General features: G+C 54.1%; 1 protein-coding gene across 2 annotated transcripts in view; it reads right to left on the reverse strand.

Annotated features, from left to right (window-relative positions):
* ACVR1 (activin A receptor type 1) overlaps window positions 1-5,722 on the reverse strand; it is a 44,377-nt gene extending 38,655 nt beyond the window's left edge. Inside the window, exon 1 of one of the 2 annotated variants that reach the window (XM_014890634.2) lies at window positions 5,558-5,722. The gene's annotated coding sequence lies outside the window, so the exon portion shown is untranslated. The remainder of the gene's footprint in view (window positions 1-5,557) is intronic. The other variant, XM_014890635.2, reaches the window with a different exon arrangement.
* Between the last annotated feature and the right edge of the window lie 1,097 nt (window positions 5,723-6,819).

Here is a 6,819-nt window from a genome sequence, read left to right on the forward strand (position 1 = left end):
AAGGCAGATTTAGTTTTAACCAAAGGAAAGCCTTACCCAGTGCATCACAAGGCCAGAGATGCCAGAAGAGAGGAAGAAGAGCACATGGAGGGGGAGAAGCAGGACTCAGTGCCCTGCCACGAGCAGCTGGCTCAGAGGTTTGTGCAACCTCAGCCCCAAGTGGCTCAGAGCAGGCAGCCAGGAACCCCGAGCCATTCTGGGGGAGGGCTGGGGGCCTGCTGAGGCACACCACTGCTGAGAGCAGGGATCAGCAGCTCCCAGCACTTCAAAGGAAGCCACTCTGCGAGCTCCCCGGCAGCCAAGGGCGGCTGGCCAGGCTGCCAGCCCGCTCCTGCTGTCACAGGATCCTCGCCAGGCAAACTCCAGACCTGCAATTACCAGAGGTGTTTGTTGGCCTCTCTTCTGCAGCTCATTAGCAGAGCTAAGGCTTGCAGTCAGAACAAGAAAGTCCCGACCTCCGGTGAGCACAGCTCACTACAGCTGCTCTGTAAGACAGGAACAAGTCCTCTTCCAGTTTCCCCTCAGCAGGATGACCAGCTCCAGCACGCTGAGAAGGAACATTCCAGGCACTCATGACACAGGGTTAAGTGTTGCAACAACAAATCTTCTGTAAAAAGACTCAGATAACAGCTTTTGGTGTTCCCTCTCACAATCTTCTATTTCCATCTTGGTTATTTCAGACAACACAAATGACTCCAAAGGCAGCCTTGGACAATCACCAAACTGGAGGTCTTGGTTTTAATAAGCCTTTCTTAACAAAGCCAGAGCCTTCCTTTCCCTAAAGCAGAGTGGAGTTACTCCACAACAAGCTCCAGACACTTTCAGACCCATCTTTCCAGTAGCATCACAGGCAGGGAACAGTGACTTGGTCTGACCCTCCAGAGTGTTTCAGAAGGGGGGATGCAGTGGCTACAGGACATTTGGGTGAGAGCCACTGAACTGCACACCAAGGGGAGGAACAACCAACAACACACACCCCAACCAGCAATAACCTCACTCCACAAGAGGCCAAGAGCAGATGTTCAGGAAAAAGCAAGAGGACACAGCATAAAAGGGTCATTCTTCCACCCTCCTCTGCCCCCAGCCCCACAGCTCCCAGCCACAGGTAAATTCCCGAGCCCAAAACTGCATCTGAATCACTGCCTTCACTGGCCTCCCAAGGCTACCAACAGATCCAAAAAAAAAGAATAAGTCTCCTGAATATCCCACTGCAATCAGTCTATAGCTCAAACAGGCAATGCTATTGGTTTTAATTGTAAAGCTGCTGACAATTGATTACCCCTGGTATTCCTAATTTCTTACATAATAAGGAATTACCTAAGATCATCCCTTCCCATTTACTCACGTCAATTGTGATTTTAAGATCTCTACAGTATTTCCTTGCGAGCATTTCTCCCCTTAGCAAGTCAGTTTATTTACACACCACCTCACCCAGCCTTGCAAAACCAGGCTGAGCCAACGTCCTGTAAAACTAAAACACGTCCCAAGCCTGAAGAAACTGTGGAGCTGAAGGACATTGATTACCCCAGTGCTCAGTGCCTTTGTGTTTAAACAGAACTCCATCCCTTGGGACAAGGGCCCTTGATCTGGGGGGTTTGAGAGGAGTTTCAGAGCTGGTGGCAGCTTGCAGGCACAAGGAACACAAAGCAGGTTCTCACCTGAGAATGCCGTGTCCAAGGAGCCCCAGCACCAGGTGAGGCACTGCATAAGGGCAGCAGCACATCAGGAGAGCCCTGTGACAGAGGATCTGCACTGCCTGCCACGCTGAGCCAGCACCTGATGCTGAGTGCTCAGAGCAGGTGAATCATGAGGTCAGCTCTGGCCTTCCAGGGGAACAGCAGCACCTGTGGCCTGCCTGTGCCACCCAAAGGGACAGCTGGGTGCTCGCTGCACTGCACACTGCTCAGCCTCCCTCCACAAACAGCATCCCATGCAGCTCGTGGCAGAGCTGTGCTGCTTTAGGACCACAGCTCCCTCTCACCAGAGCAGAAATTTGGGTGTGTTCTGAACAACCTCAATCTACAGATGCAAATCACTCTGCAACAGGAACCTGTGAGCACTGTACACACACAATTCCAGAAGACCAAGGAGGGGATTACCATCACCTGAGACTGGGTCACATGCAAACTCAGGGTCCAATGTAACACAGAAAACTACTGCACTACAACCACTCGCTGTTACTGGACTGCACTTCTACACCTTTGAAAGCCTTACTCTAAAACCATGTTCTGGCTGCAAACATTGTGGGAAAAAAAGGAATTTCTTGAAAGCATTTCCATGGAATTCCACACATTTTGTACATTTTACAAATTCATGATCCCAAAACAGTTTTCAAACACATGTGAATTCAGCTTTCCAACACTGCTACAAAAGACCATCATTCCTGATTTTTACAGGTAAGTACAGGTACGTATAGGATATAAATGCCTTACACCCTCAACATGTGGCCACAGAACTTGTCCACAGCAGTGCTCAAAAGGTGAGGATTTTGATAGCATCTGGTATCTCTGTAACTAAATGGTCTCAAACTCTCCCAGCCTCGACTGCCCTCAGGTCTCAAAGTAACTATTCCATCCCCTGAGCCACGTGCACACCTGGCTGAGGCCAGCCTGCCATCCACCCCTGTGATATCCAGGAATCTGTGATATCCATGAATATCCACATGATCTCCACAGAGCACTCAGCAACCACCACCACCACTGCAACCTGCTGTAGCTCCTGACAGCTGCACAGGTGAGTGGGACAAGTTTTTAACCTGTTCATACACACCAGAGCAGGTATCAAGATGCCCATTTGAGAGTTCCAGTACCAAAGATGTAAATGAATTCAAGTAGCTTTTTTTTTGGCAGGGACAAGAAGGGCTGAACGGGTGCCTAATTATTTCACAACGGCTGTCCCTAGATCCTATTTTAGCATCGGGCTTTCATTAAATTTAAGCATGACTTCACAGTACCAGCTGGCTGGAAAAAACAAAAACCACAAACACAACCCACTCACAACACCCCACGGGTGTTCTTTCCCCCGCCCATGTTCTCTTCCTACCCTCACCGAGGGCTTGGAAGACACCAGTTCCATTTGGAAAGCCAGCCTCAAAAGCAGATAAGTTCTGCAGGAAATGGCTATATTTAGCCCTCCCCTTTCACCTCAGCTCCTCCACACACTTGCATTCTCCTGCAGAAGGATCCTTCTACTCAGTGTTAGAGGTGATCTTTAGCAGGGCACCTCAGCAGAAAAAAATGCAACCAACTTCATACGTGTTAAGAGCGTGAACAATCACCAGAATATCAAAAATTCAGCTACTCAGGCATACAATAAAATTCTCATGTCTCAAAGCGTGTTGAATTGCAAGCCCCAGGAACACAGTGTGGCCAAAATCACTTTCTGAGTGGTGCCCATGGAGGGCGAGGCTGAACCTCTGCACACACTATCACCAATTCTGTCAGTAACTAACACAGCCCTCCTGTTCTCTACAGAGTATAAACATGAGGAAGCAAACTCAACAGCTCTGCAACTAAAATATTTTCCTAATAAATGATTTTCTAAATTTATTTCCTAATAAATCGTAAAAAACCCCAGTTAACAAAGGTTCCTGGGCAGTGGAACTTAGGCAGAGAATACCAGCAGCACCTCTGGAAACACCATCAGCACCAGGTCAGTAGGATTTCTCTTTCCCAGTCTGAAACTTTGAGACACATTATAAGACTCAAAAGTAAAACCATAGAACGGGATTTTTTTTTTCCCTGAAAGTTGTTTCATTTAAATAGCAGCCTCACCTGATATAATTCTGTCCTAACCATGATTTAGGCCTCTAAGAGCTGATTATTTACAAACTGAGGAGGTTGAGGCATGAACTAAGTCACAGTAACAGACCTTAAAGCTTGTCCCAAAATGAAGCCGGAACAGAACACACCTCTCTCTCAGTGTGAGGAGACAAACAGGCCAAGGGTTACAGCCAGGAACCAGTCCCGACTCCTGTGCCACTGGGCAAGGAGCACCCACCCGGCCCCTGAAACACAGGAATGCAGGTCTTATCCCAGCAAACAAACCCTCTGAAACCACTGCACACACTTAACACCTCCTGGGGAGAGCACAGGGCCTACAGGAACTTTTTGTTCCCTTAAAACAGATCTCTAACACCTCCTCCTCAAAAAAAAAAAAAAAGTTTCGGCCATCAAAAGCCCCAGCGTGCACTTGAGAGCTCTCCAGAGCCAGGACTCCAGCATTCCCATTTCAATTGCAAGGCACCCCAGCACTCTTCAAACAGCTCCAGCCCTTCAAGGACAGGGCTCGCAGAGTATTTGCAAAGTGCCTGCTGCATTCCAGGTCACCACTGTCCCTCTGAAGATGAGTATAAGGATCATAGCAAAGATCGTATTACAGGAAACAAAAGAAAAGTGAAAGTTTAAAAATAGATTTGTGCTAACTGCTATAGCCACAGGAATCTTCAAGGAGAAGTTGAGATGGGCTTCAATGCAGACCATAAAAACACACAGGATTTGGAAAAAGAATCTGTTCTGTTCTGAGAGCTCAATGCCTCATTTTTAAAAGTGGTTTTATACAAACATGCAGGTTTTTGCAGCTCCAGTCCAGAACCTGGAAGTTCCCACCAGTAACATCATCCATCATCCTGAGGTGCCTCCAGCACACCCACATGAACCCCAGCGCTTTGACAACCTGCTGAAGGTGAACTGCTCTCTCAAATTACTGGAAAACAAAGTGGTTCCGTTTCATTTATGTAAAAGTACTGATAGAAACAAGTTATTTTAGCACTTTTTATAGACAGAGTTGGAAAGACTGCCTGGGCAGCTTCCCTTTCTATCCATGGCCCAGATTCCACAGGCCAGCCTGTGTGTTCAGAGCCTGCAGGTCAGCATGCACACCTGAGCGGGCTGGGAGCACTGTCTGCTCCAGGGCCATGCTCCCTGCCCCGCCAGAGCGCCGGCAGGAGCCAGCTCCTGTCCTGCTCCCATCCTGCCCCGATCCTGTTCCCATCCTGCTCCTATCCCACCCCGATCCTATCCCGATCCTGCCCCATCGTATCCAGATCCTGACCCATCCTACCCCATCCTATCTCGATCCTACTCCGATCCTGCCCCAGCCCAGGCCGGGCTGGCTGCGGACACCGCGGGCTCAGGACCCGCTGTCTCCCCGCACCAGCGGCTCCGGCCGCGGCAGGAGCACCGCCAGCAGATGAACTGGCACAGGGACTTTGGCCTGTAACTTTGCTGTGCCCATCACAGCTCGGACTGACAGCGTACCGGCGTGGGCAGAGCCAGCACACCCACGGGGAGCTCGCTGCGCTCCGCGCCTCCCACCCGGGCGAGCTCCATCAGCCCCACGGCAGCCACGGCGGAGGAATTAACTCTACCCGGCCAAGAACACCGCAAGTTCATAAAAAGCAGAGCGAAGGGAAAGCCCCAGCGCCGCGCCCCCCGCGGCACCGCAGCGATGCCGCCCGCCCCGAGCGCGGCCCCGCGGGGCCTTGGCGCGCCCCCCGCCCGCACCGGCACCCCCGGGGCGCCGCCCCCAGCGAGCCCTCCCGGGCGGCGGCACCGACCTGCTCTGGCGGGGGACTCACCGCTGGGCCGTCGGGCCGGGGCGGGCCGGAGCGGGCCGGAGTGGCCGTGCTGCGGCGCTGCCCCGCTCGGGCCGGCGGGGCCGGGGGCGGCCGCGGGCGGCGGCTCCGCTGACAAAGGAGCGCGGGCGGGGCAGCGCCCGCACCGGCAATGGCCGCGCGTCACTTCCGCCCGGCCCGCCGCCCGCACCGCGCCCCCTGCCGGCGCCGCGGGGACACGGCGGGAGTGAGTTCGGGTCCGGGTTCGGGTGCCGGTTCGGCTTCGGGTTTCGTATGCGCGTTCGGGTTCGGGTGTGGGTTCGGGTTCTGGTTCGGGTGTGGGTTCGGGTATGGGTTCGGGTGTGAGTTCGGGTTCGGGTGCGGGTTCGGGTATGGGTTCGGGTGTGAGTTCGGGTTCGGGTGTGGGTTCGGGTTCGGGTGCGGGTTCGGGTATGGGTTCGGGTGTGAGTTCGGGTTCGGGTGTGGGTTCGGGTTCGGGTTCGGGTGCGGGTTCGGGTATGGGTTCGGGTGTGAGTTCGGGTTCGGGTGTGGGTTCGGGTTCGGGTGCGGGTTCGGGTTCGGTTTCCGGTGCGGAGGAACCGAAATCCTGTCCCATCCACCGGGAAGCAGAAGCATCCAGACTCCCTGGAGCCGGAGCGGGCCAGGCTGGGGTCCCGGGGGTCCCTGGTGCCATCCCTGCTCCAGCCGGGCCATCCCAGGCCTCAGGGCACCGCGGGGCCCGGGTGCCTCGGGAATGTCCCCGGGACGGGACTCCAGCCGCTCTCCGGGCTCTGCCCAGGGCTGGAGTTCTGCCTCCAGTGCCGGGGCAATTCCTGGGATCAGCCCCTGCCCGGGGCTCTGGTGCCACGGCTGGGCCTGGAGCAGAGCCCTCCCTGCACCCAGGGACACCAAGGGACACACTGGGACAGACAGGGGACACACTGGGACACCAAGGGACACTCGGGGATACCCAGAGACACTCAGGGACACACTGGGATAGACAAGGACACACTGAGACACCAAGGGACACCCAGGGACACGCAGGGCCGAGGCCCCTCTCAGCCGGGGCTCCTCTCCAGGCTGAGCAGCCCCAGCTCCCTCAGCCTTTCCTGATGCTCCAGCCCTTGCTCGGCTCCAGGAGCTCCTGGCCCTGCTGTGCTGAGGAGCCACAGCTGGGCACAGCAGCCCAGGGCTGGGCCAGACTGCGAATATCCTGGTACAAGACTGATGTGCTTCATTTTATTAAAAAAATAATCTGATTCCAA

This window comes from Sturnus vulgaris, chromosome 7, assembly GCF_052056855.1.
Source record: "Sturnus vulgaris isolate bStuVul1 chromosome 7, bStuVul1.hap1, whole genome shotgun sequence".
Lineage (NCBI taxonomy): Eukaryota > Metazoa > Chordata > Aves > Passeriformes > Sturnidae > Sturnus > Sturnus vulgaris.